At 32.5% G+C, this 17,149-nt stretch overlaps 1 long non-coding RNA gene across 2 annotated transcripts; it reads right to left on the reverse strand.

Annotated features, from left to right (window-relative positions):
* Window positions 1–11,044: 11,044 nt before the first annotated feature.
* Window positions 11,045–15,147, reverse strand: LOC121123319 (uncharacterized). 2 transcript variants are annotated; one of them, XR_011781463.1, is made up of 4 exons: window positions 15,010–15,147; window positions 11,598–12,378; window positions 11,438–11,526; window positions 11,045–11,373 (listed from the first exon to the last, which is right to left on the reverse strand). It is a non-coding gene; the product is annotated as an uncharacterized lncRNA (long non-coding RNA). The 2 variants fall into 2 exon arrangements; XR_011781464.1 differs by having other exon boundaries at window positions 15,018–15,133.
* Between the last annotated feature and the right edge of the window lie 2,002 nt (window positions 15,148–17,149).

The raw sequence follows: 17,149 nt of genomic DNA on the forward strand, positions 1-17,149 counted from the left end.
ACGGCAATTACCAACCTAATCCTGGAGACAAGGGTTCCATTAGTAACAGAGGGTTATCTTAGTGTGTCAACGTATTGGGATATACCCCAAAATTGGGACAAGAAAATTGAAGAAAAAAGGATGTAAAACTAAATCCTCACTATAAATTAAATCTAGGTTGTGTGCTAGAAAATACTGGAAAGATTGTTTCATTGTTGACAATGAAAATGTCTCAGACTCCCGGAGCAACCCAACCCACTATTCTTTGTATTATTTTTATTCATCATTCTGACTAAAAGAAAATTGCCTCTCACTGTCGGACTCCTCATGTTATCTAACCTTGTAGGATCGGCCGCACATTGGTGCAATCACCAACCTAATACAAGAGAAGAGGCTGAGTGGGTAAACCAGGCCTCAATTTGTAACTGATAGTTATCTCAGTCCGTCAACTTATAGGGGTCTAACCCAAAACTAGGGAAAACTAATAGAAAAAATGGAAATAAAAAAAAACAGTGAAAAAAACAATACTAGAAATTAAATCAAGATTTTGTGATAAAAAGTTCTTCAAGATTGATTTAATGTTGACAATGAAAAGCAATAAAAAAAAATCTTGGTCAAACCCTACAAGATACTAAAAGTTAACATATATAACAGTTGACAGTTTAAGCAATGTCCGCAGTTTACTAAGTATCAACTTCGGTTAAATAAACGTTTGCTCTCAGCTGCAACAAAATCCGACTGTCATCGCACTTTAAGAAATATAATCCTTAAAGTGCGATAAAACTTTGATTTTTTATGTATCATGGGAGTATAACCCCCCTAATAAATACCAATTGAAGGTGCTAAAGCAAGATATATTCATTGAATCTTCAATCTAAAATGTGCAATCCTGGCTTGCACTCTATGCGAAGATTATTCAATGTATATTGTACAGAATGCTTTCTCATCAAGTCCTTGCCCGTCTCCTCCCTGTTATTGTTCTTCTCAATACGTCTCAAATTTTAGAGTATCCTTCGCAAGGGGGATCAGTTGTACCCATATTATAGTAAAGTATCTCAGTTTACCATTTGAATTAGTCGAGGTAAACTTTCAATATCTGTAAAACAAATAAATATTTTGCCATTATTCAACATAATTAAAGTCTTGATTATGATAGCGTTACTGGCTGATATCTACAATGACGCATGTTATCAAGTATTGTTTTATGGGACAGCTTTTGTGTCAGATATTTTATTGATTTTTTTTCGAAAATAAAAATTATGTTTCTACTATAAGAATAGGAATTTGTGTCTTCTAGAAAGCCCAAATTAATATTATTTGATTACAATGATTTAATTTTTATTCATCTTATGTTCATAAAATAATTTTTAACATTAAAAAAAAATCTCGATTATTTTAAATAATTGTTCAAAAATACAATTTTAGTATCAGGGACACCCACAGGATTATATTGGGTGGGGGGGGGAGGGGGCCTTGTTTTTTTTTATATTCAAATTCAAATATTAAAATTAAAAAAAAAATTAAATTTAGACAATTTATTGAAGAAAATTTAAAAATCCACAGCAATTCAAAAAAATTAATTTTTTTTGCAAAAAAGTTCCTTAAAACAAAGGCTTCTCTGAAAAATTTCAAAAATCCACAGTTATTCACAAGAAATGTAATTTCAAATATTCTTTAAGTTGAGGAGGGGAATTTTTATTTTATAAGACGTAATTATAATAATTGTTCAATTGATTTTGATAAATTAAAATACATTTAATATTTTTGTTTCTTTGCTACATTGTAAATGCTTTCGTGTACGTCATAATATCGTCATAATATGGAGACTGTGGACAGTTGAAATTCAAATACGTACGCTTTTAATAATAAGGGAAGGACATCTTTAAGCGAAGAAGATTCTAAGAAGAGAGATTTCTATTTTTTCAAGATATTTGGAGAATTTTGCACTTTAGAGAATCATAAAAGTAAATATTACAAGTACTATTGGAAAAATCACTGATTAATTTTTATCAAGCATGGTATGAATAGTATATATGGTCACAGTAAGAGACCATTCAATTTTGAGAGGTCAAGGTCATGGTATCACAAAGTGTTAAAATTGCTTAATCTACCATAAATTTGGAACAAATTGAGATGCGTATCTCAATTTTATTTGAGGCTGAGGTTTTGTCCTCTACCGAGTGCCCATTCAAGTCTTTGTTTTGCAAAGTGTCAATTTGTTGCACTTTACAATGTTTTTTCCCGTACTATTAAGAAGTTGCGATAATTGAATTTCCCCTATCTGCTGTCACTGTCTATAATTTCGAGATAGAAAGATAAAGTATGACGTGCATAACTTATACGTTATATTCATTTCTTTTATACCCCGTTTACTAACGACGTTTTATTTGTTTACGTAAAAAGTTCTGAGTCCATTTCGCAAGATGTTTTTAGTGAACTATATCTTCAGATTAATATATTTCATCAAAGAAGCTTAAAATATGCTTAAAGGTTAAGCATACACTCAAAAAAAGTTACTAGATTGTTCCGTGTTTTAGTTGTGCGTTACAGCCTTCCAAAATGGAAGTAAAATAAGAAAAATTCGATACATTCTTCAATATCACTGATACCAAGGTGAAAAGGGGAAGCAGACGGACAAAAAACTGAAGATTAGCCAGAAAATATTTTGGACATAGGACTTAATTTTGAGAATAATCATTTATAGTATGTTTTTGTGTTGACGGACCAATATATTTTTTTTAAATTGGACTTTTGTACTTTCATGTATGGAGTATCAAATTTCACCTTCTCATGCCCCTTTATCTCCTTCTCTCTCTGGATTCCTTTTCATCTTTTAAAACATCATGCAAAAGTATTGTTTTACAATTTCCTTAAAAAAAGAAATAAAAACTATTAACAAAAAAAATAAATGTTTTGAATATTTATTGAACTGTAGATAAAATGCTTTATGAAAAAGTAAAAGGAAAACCATTTATTGACAATAGAGTGAGTCCGAATAAGAGAAGCTGATAAGTGATGGAGTATTGCAAAAATTTTAAATAGTAAAAAAGACAAACTTTTTTGTGCTGTTTATGGGCCCAATACAGTATGGAATGCAACAGAAAAGCCGGTGGTTCCAACAATTTCGTTCTGGTAGTTTATGGACCTCAAAAATGTTGTTAAAATAATGGAAATCGTATAGTTGATCGGCATATAAGCACTTATTCCATCGCCCAGGAACTACAGATTAGTCAGAAAACTGTTTGAAAAATTCTAAATCGAATAATTCGAATTAAGTTCATTTGATTGTCAAAATAAAGCGGGGAAAAAAGCTATGAACTGTTTACTTTACTCTTAATAACAATACTCAACTACTCCCGGTAATAATCCAATTTGAAAATTTGAAAAGTCTGATCAGACCCCTACAAAGCAATCCACCCTGTTTTACAATGTAGAGGGAGCATAAATACAACAACCATATAGTGGAAATGTCTACAGCTAATAACCCTCAGTACTTTTTCCCTTCTTCTTCCTCATTTGCTGAAACAGCAATTTTCGTTAATTGAGCTTATCCTCTTCTCTTCTCCTTTTCATCCGAGGTGAGGGTCTTCTACATAATAATTTTTTTCTTATTTTACAATGTTCATTCCTTGTTCCTATGAACCCTTTCTTCTTATGCAATTTTAATCCTATTCATCTTTGTGGTTGAGATTTAGGAAGCTGTTCTCGTATTTCAAGTAATCTTCATGCTATAAAAGATATTAATAACCAGAGGTGATGACTTCTAGGTATACGAATCCTTATTTTGAAGACTTTAATTGGGCTAAGGCCGTTTCTATGAGGGCTTTTGGACAAAACTGGAATAATTTTCACAGATTGTTTCTAAAATCATCATTTTTTTTTATAATATTAAAAGACAATTTTAAGAATGACTTTAATTTAGATAAAAAAGCAAGGCTGGTATGATTTTTTTATTACAAACAAATATTACAAATTTATAAGACAAATTTTGTAATTCACTTTGTCTTTGTTGTCAGAGAGTCTGTTTTCAGTTGCTCTGGACTTCTGGTCAGGAGCCAATTTTCCAACTTAATTTCAATACTTTATTTCTCCCTCAATTTCTTCACAGGTTCAACTTTGCCATATTCATAGACCAAATGGAAGTAGGATTCTATTTCCTTCTTAGAGAATGAACATTTCAATCAGCATCCTTTTCACAAGATTTATTTGTAAAAATTGTATGCGTTGATTATCTATTTCTTCATGGAGTTGGTGAACAGGTCACTCAAAACTAAAAAAAAGAAAAAATAGCGTTATCCCGATTTTGCTCAGAGATACCATACAGGGATCAATGAAATATGTCCTGATGGCATGTAAAAATAAAAGAACCCGAACAATAACGTATTAATCCTGATAATTTTAAAAAGGTTTGGGAGGAGAGAAGCTTAGCTGTCATGAGGTTTTATTATATCAGTTGCAAGTAATAAATGTATCACACTAACAATACCACGTATTCCATTTCAATCTGTAAACTTACTAATTCAATAATTAATGAAGGTTGAGTGATTGAAATTAACAACCTACAATAAATTACAAGTCAAGAAAATATACTTGAACGTGATTGAAAAATTTCCAAGAGGTTGGGCGTCTCAAGGATCATCGTGTACGCCGTCAGCAAGTCCAAAACTTTAGAGAAAAATAATGGTTTTGTCAAAAAGGCCAAACTGGACCCGGAGGAGTTAAATAAAATAGCCCCGGCAAATCCCCTCCAATCTATCAGGGCCCATGTAAGAGACCTTGGGGGTTCACACCAGACTGTCTAGAAAGCTATCAAAAAAGTGGGTGGAAAGAGTCCTGTGAGATTGAAAAGGCCACTTTTGACCCCAATAATGAAATAACCCCATCTCCTCCGTTGCAAGACTCTTTTAAATAAATCTTTTGAGTTCTTTTGAACTCTTTTTTGACACTTTCTGCCTTGAGGCCAACCCCTTTGACTACATCTTTTGTGTGCAAGTAGAGAAGAAGGCCTGCAGTGTCCGTCATCCAAACACCAGGGCCTTCAAAGTCAAGGTGAGTCAGCACTGGGATACAATGATGGAGACTACATCCGCAGTGGTGCCTGCCCTTCCACCGCCGCCTGGTAGTACATTAATGATTAAGGGAGCTCAGACACACATTTATTTATTGTATTCATCTTGTTAAAATTCTATTGTTAATTAATTAATAATAACAAGGACCTTGAGTTATAACTCTCGAGCAAACTCTAACTGCTTGCTACTGTCCCCTTATACTAAGATGTTTCCTTCTTATTAATTCATTAATAATAATAGTAGTAGAACTCCATCCCACTTCAACTTTTTAAAAAAGTGTGCAAAAAATATAAATCATTTTGTCTGCGCTTACAAAAGTAAGTAAGGATATTTATTTTTCAAATTATTAACATGCGCCTATCTGAGGAAATATTCTTTGGAATGTCCCCCCTCCTGCTGCTGTTTATTCCCTCCATGGTGATGAAGGAACCTGCACAACCAGAGTGAGAACGAATGATAAGACAGAAAGAGAAAAAAACAATTTTCATTATCAGCAATAAATTGTTTTTTATCCTTATTCCCTTTGATACATGGGTAAAAAAATGCTTAACTGTTGCTCGAGGCAACATTGAATAGAATTTTTTTTTTCTTCAATGTATGGATGTTATATATATATTGCATACATAATATAAGTATATGAACTTCATAGGTAGTTTAAATAATAAAGTGTTTAGTCTCTTCTTCTGTCGGAGTAAAATAACATTAAGGTATCCCTCCTAATTTTGAATAACATCCTTTTATAAAGAGGTGTAGACTATTATTTAAAAAAATAAATAAAGCATTCAATATTAAAACATATTTAAAAATAGTTTAACTCCCTTTAAGGCACATAATTGAACAAATACATGTGAGAGACACGGAAAATATTTGATTAAAGTTTTAAAAAGGACTTTTAAATAAAAAATGAATTTTTTATTTCCTTCTCAATTTCAATTATTTATTATTTCACTATCGATAAAATGATTGACGTATATAATCATCAGATGTGTATAAAACAACGTTCTAGAAAGCTAGTTGGCAATTTGAACAGGGTATTTTATTCTCTAATGCTGTTACCATTATTATTATTGTTTTTTTTTAAATAACTGTCATTTATTGTAAATCAATATCACTGCTATAAATTAATAATGATTAGAAACAACAAAAACATTTAAATTAGTTGAAATAAATAGAAACTACATATGAAATAATACATAGTGCATTGAACGTCGATACATTTAAAAGATTCGAGGTTGTGCTAATCTTATAAAATTGTTCCGGCAGATTTAAATTAACATTAATTTATATGTACGAATATATGTGTGGCGATAACATAAAACCAAGATGGCAAACTTTTTCTCAATATATCAAAATTATGATAAACTTATACGTTGCTAAGAGTACTATTATTTATATTCATTTAAAAAAGTCATGAAGTTGTAATTCAAAAAGTCACTGGGGGTCTCAAAAACAAATATACGGATAACTAGGTTTTCTAAATTTATTCAAAATCAAAAAAATATGAGCAAATTAAAGAAATCAGTGAAAATTGCAGTTTCAATTTTTACTGGTGAAAAAAAAGATTTTCATTTGGATATTGAATTAGTAGAACTAATGAAGATCGTAAAAATTTGTCTGGAGATTCGTTTGAATATAAATTTCACACAAAACACACAAATTGTAAAAAATTTGGCTCATAATTTCATGTTCTTATTTATTCGGTCCAGTCCAGTCTTATGGCTAAACAAATAAGACATTAGCTTTAGTGACGTCATCGAGGACTGATACAGGATAATACAGTGGCAGAATTGAGGAATATGTAGTTCTTATTGAAAATATTTATGGTTGTATCCGTGTACTGAAATTTCACCTCACTCTGTTCACCCCCAAGAAAAATTCCTCCCGAGGGTAGTCCATCCCTGGGAAAATTCATCCCCAAGAATTTTTCCTGCATTTATTTTGAATATATTTTAGTGAAAAATTATAGGTTTTTTGAAAATAAGAGATATTAATCTTCAGATCTTATCATGAGAAGTAATGAGAGAAAATGCAGAGCTTGTACAAATAACATCATCTGGTGGATTTATCTTGAACCTATTTCTTTACTCTCACAACCTATTAACCACATTATACCTTTATACATATGTTTGTTGAATAAACTTTTTTAGATTAGTTTCTGAAGTGATTAAATTTGTATTTTAATTTGTTCTATAAATAAGTTCATTGATGTAATTAAGTATTAACCAAGGAATTTACATTAATATTAGTTTTACAAATAAATAAATTTGGAGACAGATTGTCATTCCCACAAACTGGATTGAATGACTATATAAAGTTTTAATATTCAATTTTTTGATAAATATCACTAAAAACCAATATTACAAACAAAGTTACATAATCAAAGGTTATTATCACAAATTATATGTCACCTTATGGTTCTCATAACTTGGCTTGATATCCATTGGAGGAATGACTTCACAGACCTAGATGTACAACTTCGAGGATTTGATTCCATTGAGTAACTACGTAATACAGTCTGTTTTGTTATCTTTGGACAAGAAAGAAAAGTTATGAAGAGACTAAGGTCATCTTTCAATTACAATTCAAGATTATTCTAGCTGTTTGAGCTTCTCGGTTTTCCTTGCACTCTCCAACAACCCTACCTTTGAATGCCTCCCCGAATCCTCTTAGTGGTTTGTCACGCCACAGTCAACCCCTCTTTTTCTGACACATCCTAGATCATAACAAAGTTAGAATCACTGCTCCTTCTTGATGCTTGTTCGTCAATCCCTGAGTCTTGTGCAATACCTGGCCATTAGCCAACCGTTGTTATGTACACATTTTATCACACAAAGTATTGAAGTCCATAGCAGGATCCTGGGTGAATTAGTGCACATGTTTAATAACTATTAATTATTAATTGAAACCATAAGAACATGTTTTAGTAAATGTATCCGCCCTCAGAATTAATGGTGAGCTTCAGGCGGTGGTGGAAGCTACTGCAGGCCCTCTTTTCGTACTCAGCACTCATGGAGGCCCTGACCTTGTTTACGGTGGTCTTTAGGGTGTGTGGGTGCTGTTGTGGCGTCTCCTGCATACTTTGGACTCCTATTGCACCTAAGTGGAATAGTCTCTACGGCAGCTAGAATTCCTTTGCCCAGAAATGAGCCACTTTTGAGTTTTATTTGCTGTGCGGGAAGTTACTTTATCTTGTTGGGACACCCAGGGAGAATTGCCAACGATGGACGTGATCAATGGGATAACTTTTGTGCCAATAGTGTTACTTACACATCAGCCTTCACCCTGTACCTTAAAGTGAACCACACGGGATTAATGGCCTGTCCCTTGGATGCAACCAGGCCTAAAATCATCACTGAAGCAGGAGGTTTGGTGGTGGGGACATATCAGTACTCCTCTGCTCCATCCCCGAATGTCACTAATCGATCATTCTGCCTGTTGAAGACTGCACATCCGTAAAGGTCTTCCCATGACAAAGTACTTTTATCGGCTGTTCTTTCAATAGAAGCCGCGGAATACGCAGCAGAGACTGTCCTCCTGCCTTTTTTAGACTGCCGGATACTGCTGATGGCGACTTGTTTATCTTTCTGGCCATCCAAGTAATTGAGGGATTCGACTTTTACTTAAAGGCCGACATCAGGAGGTTTACGGACATGGAGGTTTTCCTGCCTACAACTTCAGAGTGTCTGAGGTCCTCCGCGACCTTCAACTTCATAGATACATAAAGGGTGATTCAAAACGAGTAGTTTTTTCCAGTAGGGATTTTTTGACAGGCGCACACGAGTTCTGTCAAATTTATACGTCATTTTTACACAGTATTGTTTTACAATTCTTCATGGAAAGATATACGCCACAACAACGTGTACAAATTGTTCTATTGTACTATGAAATTCAGTCTTCTGTGAAAGTAGTTTTTCGCAAATTACGCCCAACTCATGGTCCACATAATCGACCTTCAGAATCCACAATTCGCAGAATAATCGAAAAATTTGAAGGGGCAGCAACATGCTGGGATGTCCCATCGTCTGGTAAGCCACGTACAGCTTGCAGCGTAGAAAATATAGCGGCCGTAGCCGAGAGTGTAGCCAACACGTTACTGTCAACGGCCAACGTTATCGCGCCATGCTAACAGTTTTTTTGGTACCTCAAATTGAAGCACATGGTCTCCACGATATTTAGTTCCTACAGGACAGTGCCACTTGCCACACAGCGCGCGTAACAATTGACTTATTGAGACATCATTTTGGTAAACAATTAATTTCACGTTTTGGCCCGGTGAATCACACCTTTGGACTTTTTTCTTTGGGGCTACGTAAAAGCAAAAGTCTATGTGGATAAACCAGCGACGATTAAAGCATTGGAAGCAAATATTGAACGAGTTATTCTTGAGATTCCGGTCACAATGCTCGAACGTGTCATCAAAAATTAGTGCGAAAGAAGGGGCCATTTAAAAGCCGGTTGCGGCCAACATATGAAGGGGATTATTTTCTAAAAATAGTTGTAAAGGATTTTTTTATTCGGTTCATAATAAAGTTTTGACCATAATATAATATTTTATGTGCTTCATTTCTACAATCCAAAAACCTTTCGTATTGAATCATCCTTTAGTAAGTCATTTTCCTCAAGGCATCTGTCTGCTTCCTGATGGCCTTCTCGACAATACTTAGTGGAGGAGTGCTATGATATCAAATCTCTTCTCGTACTGTGTGCTCATTGTGAGGACTATGACATTGTTTTCTTAAGTAATTGACAGCTAATTATGTGTTCTACAACATTGCTCATCAGAACATTGTAAAAAAAAGGACTTTTAAGCTCTCAAAATTTGCATAGCAGAGATGAGTAAATGAGTATGAATATTCTATCGTGTCTAACGATATTATAATTCTAACGGGTAAATAAGGGATTAGCACTTTTTCCATTCAAACTGCTGTCGTGTTTGTTTATTTTTAATATATATTATATTGGTGATAGATATGATATGAGTTTAAGCAATTCGCGCCATATGTTTCCTAAAATCTTGTAGGCCCTGCTGTATTTTCATGCTCCCAATGCAATGCTTTTACTTGTTATTTTGAACGTGCGTCTCTCACCAAAAATTGAACAGTGTCCTTTTTCCCTCCCCATATTTATGTAATATATATTTTAAATATGTATGCATTGGACTCAGTTGTCTCCTGATGATAATCCTTTTATTATTACCATAATATATTCTTTTATGGCTTTGATTCTCTTCCCTCTCATGAATGGTAAATTTCATATATTCATTCTTAATAAAGTTCTGCATGGACCACGAGAGAGAAACAGAGAAAGGAGGATATATTTGTTAGGGCGGTTTGTTTTTACACCTTTTTCGAATTACGGTCAGTGTGGAAAAGTTGTTGAGCCATGTGCTAAGAAGATAAACTATGCATAATGCATTTTTTTACGATGTAATATTGATGTTTTTGGTTGAGGAACCACATATGCAAAATAGACTGTCCCATTTTGGAAACAATATATTTCCCCACTCACTAAAATGTTTTTCCAGGACACAATTACAAAAAATACCTTTGGCAATGTTAAGTGCCTCTCAGGTCATCTTGAGGGGGCATTTTTCTTTTGTACCGCGGTTAAAGTACATCTCAGTTTGTAGTTTTAACTAAAAATTAATCTTATTTCTTGCGTATATTAGTGACGATATTTTGTCTTATGGAAGTAAAATTATCCGGCTATATGTGTTTTTGTACTTATATTAGGAAAAGTAGAATACAATGTGGAGGCAACACTTGGTAAAATTCTAAAGAAATCACCATTCCAGTTGGACTGAAGGAGATGATTGTGTCTTTAATGAGCGCTATAGCCTAATGAATAACAATTTTAAAGCATTTTCCTTGTGTTTTTTAACAAGATAGGAATATTTTCTAATTTTATATACAACTATAACCCTTTTACCTATGGAAAATGTTTGTCCCCTTTTTCAAACATTCAGCGAGATCTGCACCAATGTTAGTAGAACAAGGTTAGGCAACAAGAAAATGGCTGGGACAGCACATAAATTTATTAAATATATCTCTCTCCCTTTCTATTTCTGGTTACGTCATTGGGACGAGTCTTGGTTATTCATGATACTACATAAATTTAAAAAGTAAAAACTGAAATAAATGATATGATTATCACAGAAGTGGCTAATCTATATTGCTAAATTCTGGTTTCATCAGTATTGAATTCGTCTTTTCTTCAACAACCCAAAATCCAAGCCTTTCCTCTGGCAAAGTCTCTTGTGAATCAGTGGAACACCTCTTGTGTTTTTACAAATAGCCGCTGCACAGACACGAGTAGTTTTATTTACCTAATTAAAATAAATATATGAAACATCAACAATTTATAAATATATTATTTATAAAAATACTTACTTTTGGAATTACATTTAGTAAAATATCACTTAAGAAATATTGAGTAACCACCATTTTTTAATTAGCAAGAGTCGTCCCAATGACGTCACCTGAAATAGAAAGAGAGGTATTTATTTAATAAATCTGTTTTGCCTGCCCAGACATTTTCTTGTTTTCTAACCTTGTTCTAGTAACATTGATCTGCACCATCGAAAGATGACATCATCGTAGAGCAAGGATATTTTGCAGAAGTTGTTTATATAGTGCGTGACAATGAGTGTTGTGTCAGACCTTATTTATTCAGTACAGTCCAGCCATTCGACCAGTCCATTCAATACTTGAGACCAGTCTTTAAGACTGTTGTTCCTTCGGACTGCCGTATTCGAAATGGTTAAAAAAGAAGAAATAAAGTGGAATGACGGCATGAAAGACGGAATTTAATTAGCTGAAGGACTTGTAGTAAGGACTGAACTGGACCAAAAGTAAACTGGAAGGGACTGTAGTCTTGAGCCCTAAATAGGGTTGTGTCAGTCATTATTTGTTTGGTCCAGTGCAGTTATGTCTTAGGACCGGGCCTATAAGTCCTTGGAATCGGTTATCAGTCCAAGGGGCCGGTCAGTCCTTTGGTGAACTCTCTTTACTAGAACTGATGAAAAAAAAAGAAGAAATATAGTGTAGTGACGTCAAGAAGGACTCAACTGGACTGAACCCATAGTTAATTGAGCAGGATTACAGTGTCCGTTTTCCGACAAGTCGGTGTCAAAAATTCGAAAAAAAGTTATAAAAACAAACCGCCCTATAGACATCCCTTCAAGAAAAACAAAGGAGGAAGGTGTTAAATCCCCGTACTTTCGTTTTGTTTTCTTTTTTGCAAATGTTCATGGAGAAGCATCTCCTTCCCTTCTTTTTAAGAAAAAACTGTGTTGGACGAGTTGGATTTTCTTCACTTTCATCCTGTTATGCTGCACGCATGAGAGGAACAAAAAAAAAAGAATATATATATATATATATAAAAAGGAGAACGGTGTGTCTAGAATCGTTGATGAGAATAGGTACTTCAATACATATAATATATATAAACAAAACATTTATTCCTTAGTAGTAGAATGTGTAAAAAATATGGCCCCTTTGAAAGAATGAGAGTAGTGTGGATATAAGAGGGTTTCCAAATCATTCTTCATATGTGTTGTGTCAACATAAAAACAAAAACCAAGAAGAGGAGAAAATAGTATGTAATTTATGTTTAGGGGACTGGGCTGGTGGGGCAGTAGCCCAGCCCCAAAATAAAGAAAAAAAATCTATTTACATGAAAATTTTAATATATTAAAGCAAATTAATATTTGAAATTTAATTCAATTTTCAAAAAGTTCAATCATTTAATTTTCAAAAAGTTTAATTTTGTTTGTGAATATTTATGAATTTTTGAGATTTTTTCTCAAAAAATTTAATAAGTAAGATTTAATTTTCAAATTTTTTTTTCCAGAAGAATAATTATTTCTGAATAACCATGAATTTTGAGTTTTTTTCCCCAAAAATTATATATTCGAAATTTCTTCACAAAAAAATTAATATTTGAAACTAATTTTTGAAATATTTTGTGAATATCAATGAATCTTTGAAATATTTTGTGAATATCAATGAATCTTTGAAATTTTTTATCAACAAAACGTAATATAAGAAATTTAATTTTTAATTTTGTTTTCCAAAAAATTACTTTTTTCTGAATAACTATGAATTTTTGACATTTTTTCTTTAAAAAATTAGTATTTGAAATTTTTCGTGAATAGCTATGGACTTTTTTTAAAAAATTCCGAAAAATTTAATATTTGAAATTATTTTTTTAAAATTTTTGTGGTAATAGCTTTGGATTTTCTTATATTTTTTATGCAAGAAATGTAATTTTTATTAACAATTGTTGACTTTGGAAAAAAAAATTTAATAAATTTAATTGTTTTATTTAAATATTATTTTATTTAATTTATTTTAAAAATAAACATCAACAGTTTAAGTCATAAAAATTTTTATGATATAAGAAATAATATCTTATATCTTTATTTTGAAGATTTAAATTTTATATAAATGCAAATATGTTAAAATGAATTTTATTGTTCTTTTATTAGTGAACTCTCTAAAGACTAGAGTACTCATTAATCATCCAAACATATATTATTCTTTTTTTTTTCAAACCCTAATTATTATTTTCCCAGTCTGGAGGAATGAACTCATTTAAGTTGATATAAGCATTGAGTAGTTATACTTTATAATGTTAAAGTCCGGAGCTTAATTACTCAAGGTAATGCCGATGACTACCGCCAGTGTTTTTATAATTATATTTATGTATTAGAAGAAAAACTTGGAGCAGTTTATGTCTTTCTTGAGAAAGTATCGAAAATGATTGACATCAATTTATAAAAATAAATTCTAACGTTTAAAGCTCGTTAGCATTTCACTTCAGGGAATCCATGAACGGTGATAAATCCATGTTGATACGTCTCCTGAAGTGATCCTTCATTTAATTCTAACAGTATGAGTTTCTCAGCGGAAACTGGATGCCAAACAATACACTTATCGGATGCTTTATTCGAGAAATAGTGACAGATGTTTGTTGGTTGAAGCCTGGGTATAAATCCAAAGAGTCTAATCCTTCGACAATGATGTAATGCCAGGATAAAACCAAGGAAACCTGTTGTTGGAGGAGTCTTATATCTAATACCTTTCACTTCACTTTGCAGCCAATCAAAAATGGACCAGAGGGATTGAGGATCCTGAATATGTAAGATTTGAGATGCCTTATTTCTTCTTCGCTCGATAAGTCGGTCAAAAAAACTTTTATTTCTCCAAGTTATCAAAGGAGTATCATATTCTGAGATGTCCCAAAAGACTAGTGGAGATGCCTCATACAGAGATTCGGGTAAAAGTGTATATCCTTTTTCACTGCGTAAGGGTTGACTATTGGAGTAACGCACGCTTGTCTTTTCTCCTACATCCGCTTCATATTTCTTTGTTGGAGCATAGTTGAATCTAAAATGAGGTGTCCACATGATTTTTTTTTTTTTGGGGGTGGATTTTTTTTAATAAAAAAAATCAAAAACATATGGAAAAATTCAAATAATTATATTTTTTTAGACAACTTGAGTATTTTAAAAATTTACAATTATTCACACGAAATTAAATTTTTCAAAAAAGTTTCCAAAAATCCAAGTTATTACCCAAAAGTTATTTTTTTTTTTTTTAATAATCAACTATTCACATCCTTTCAGCAAAAATTTCAAATATTAAATTTGTTGGAAAAAAACTTCCCAAAAATCTATTGTTGATTCCAATTTTTTTTTTTTTTTTTTTAGAAATTAATTGAAAAATCTATAGCTAAATTTAAGATTTTTGAAAAGAATTGCAAAAATCTACTGCTGCTTAAGAAAAATTATTAAAAATATAGAGCTATTCACAAAAAATCAAATATTTTATGGAAAATTTGTAAATATTAAATTTTTTAGTAACGAGCAAAAATTCCTTAATTTGGGCGGGGCCCCTCCCCTCTACAGCCTCTGGTAGAAGACAATTTATGGATCAAATATCAAATTTTAATGACTAACCTCATTACCATATCATGAAGATCTATAAATGGCCCATTTTTCAGTCCTATAAGATCCCCAGAATTAGAGACGAGAGCACAGTCCTCAAATACTTTGTTTTCAAACAGTGGACTATCCGGGAATGCCTTGTTCTTTTCCGACTCTTGAAATAAACGATCCTTTTTTAAAATGTATTTTAGGGTTATTTCCCGCTTTGCATCACAAATTAATCCTTTGGCAGAGGGGTTGATTAACTCAAGGCTCCCGTTCTTTGAAAAAAGTTTTTGGGTGACTTTAATGTGCTCATGTAGGAGGATTTTCTCTTTTTGATCGAGTTTGATGAGGAACTTGGACACCATCTCATTTATTGCAGTTTTGTTCGATGGAGCTTTGATTGGAAATATTTGGAAGATTGAGGAAATAGTTATGAGAGTAAGGACACAAGTAAATACAAATTTAACGAAGCTTTTTTTACGCATATACATTTCGTAGGAGAATTGATAAAAGTTATTTGCATGTAAGCTAGACTAAACCAAATACTGGACTACATTCGTATGAATGTATGATTAAAAACATTTGAGGAGGAAAAAATATCCTTATCTTATTGTTTAACGTATATATAGTCATTTGATTATTTATCATTTGGGGAAGGAATTGCAATTAGTGATGTGTCAGTCCTCATTGATGACTGCAGTTCCGTCTAAAGATAGTACGGATCTACATTTGATCAGATCCTAAGACCTTCATAATCGAGTAAATTTTAGGTACCCAAACTTTTGGATCCAAAACCAAAATTACATGGATACTTTTTTCCAATTTTAGGGGAATTTTACCCGAAGTTTGGATCAAAATAAAATAGGATCCGGATAAAGGTTCCATTTTTACTGATAACTGATACCAAAACAATTACGAAACCCAATGTTATTACTATTAGAACATAAATATTAGGGTTGTTGTTATGATAATATTAAACATACTCTAACTTTTTTTGGCTTTTACTCAGGTTGGTTTCTTTTTTTTTTTAAATGTTACTTTGGTTACAATCGGTTAGATGGAGTTGCATTTATTAGATATAAGTACATATTTTAGTATTTTATTTACTCAATCTAACCTAGGAATCTTGTGTGAAGTCCATATATATGAAGCATATTTCTTTCTCTAGGAATGACCGGGGCGTAAACCTAATCATTTTTCCCCAGCGCGTTCTCCTTGAGCTACGTTGATTCCACTGTCTTCTTTTCTCCAAATTATTGTTATGAACAATGACTGATTGATTTACAGCTAGCTTTTTATAAACTGTGAACAATTCTCAACAAGAGTTTCATATTTTGGGAGAATTTACAAACGTTCAATTTTTTTCTCAGGAAAGGTTGTGTGATACCATCAAGGTAACAACGTGTCAGATAACGCCGTATGAAATAACACACAATGCAACTGTGTATGTATATGTTGCTCCATGACCTAATCAAGATAAATAGAGAGTACGTTCGATATAGATAATATATTCTTTAATAACAAAGTATTAAGCAATACTATACACTTTTTAAGATTCTGAAAATCCATCGGATCATTTTTATGATCCGTAGAAATTTGAGTACTTGAAGACGGTTTGGGTGCTCGAATCTTTTAGGATAATACAAGTTTACTTATACCTTACTCAGGAACTTTGGATCCGGATTCAAGATCCGTTCTATCTCTATTGCCGTCCAGTTCAGTCCCACGTATCAGTCCTAAAACATATTATGATTGGTCCTTGATCATGTCACTCACCTTTATTATTATTATTATTTTAAACCCTTTCCGAAAGAACGGGAGTCTTAAGGACAGTTCCCAAGGAGTCATAGGACCGGTACATAGACTTAACTGGACCTAATAAATAAAGAGTAGCAAAATATTAATTAAATACTTTTAATGGATATAAATGTAAACACAACTTTTCTTTTAATATCTAAGGGGAGTTTTTATCATTCAGAGCAGAGATAACACTTTTTTTTTCGTTCAAATTTTTTTTTATTAACTTTATGGAGGAAAGTTCCCATAGCCCTTTTCAAGCCATTGCTTAGCTTGAACAGTATTTTTTCCCATCGAAAAGCTGTGTAAAATTAAAACAGGAAATTATCTTGGATCCATTGTTTTGTAAATAACTCACACAATAACTAAG

This window comes from Lepeophtheirus salmonis, chromosome 8 (genome assembly GCF_016086655.4).
Source record: "Lepeophtheirus salmonis chromosome 8, UVic_Lsal_1.4, whole genome shotgun sequence".
Lineage (NCBI taxonomy): Eukaryota > Metazoa > Arthropoda > Copepoda > Siphonostomatoida > Caligidae > Lepeophtheirus > Lepeophtheirus salmonis.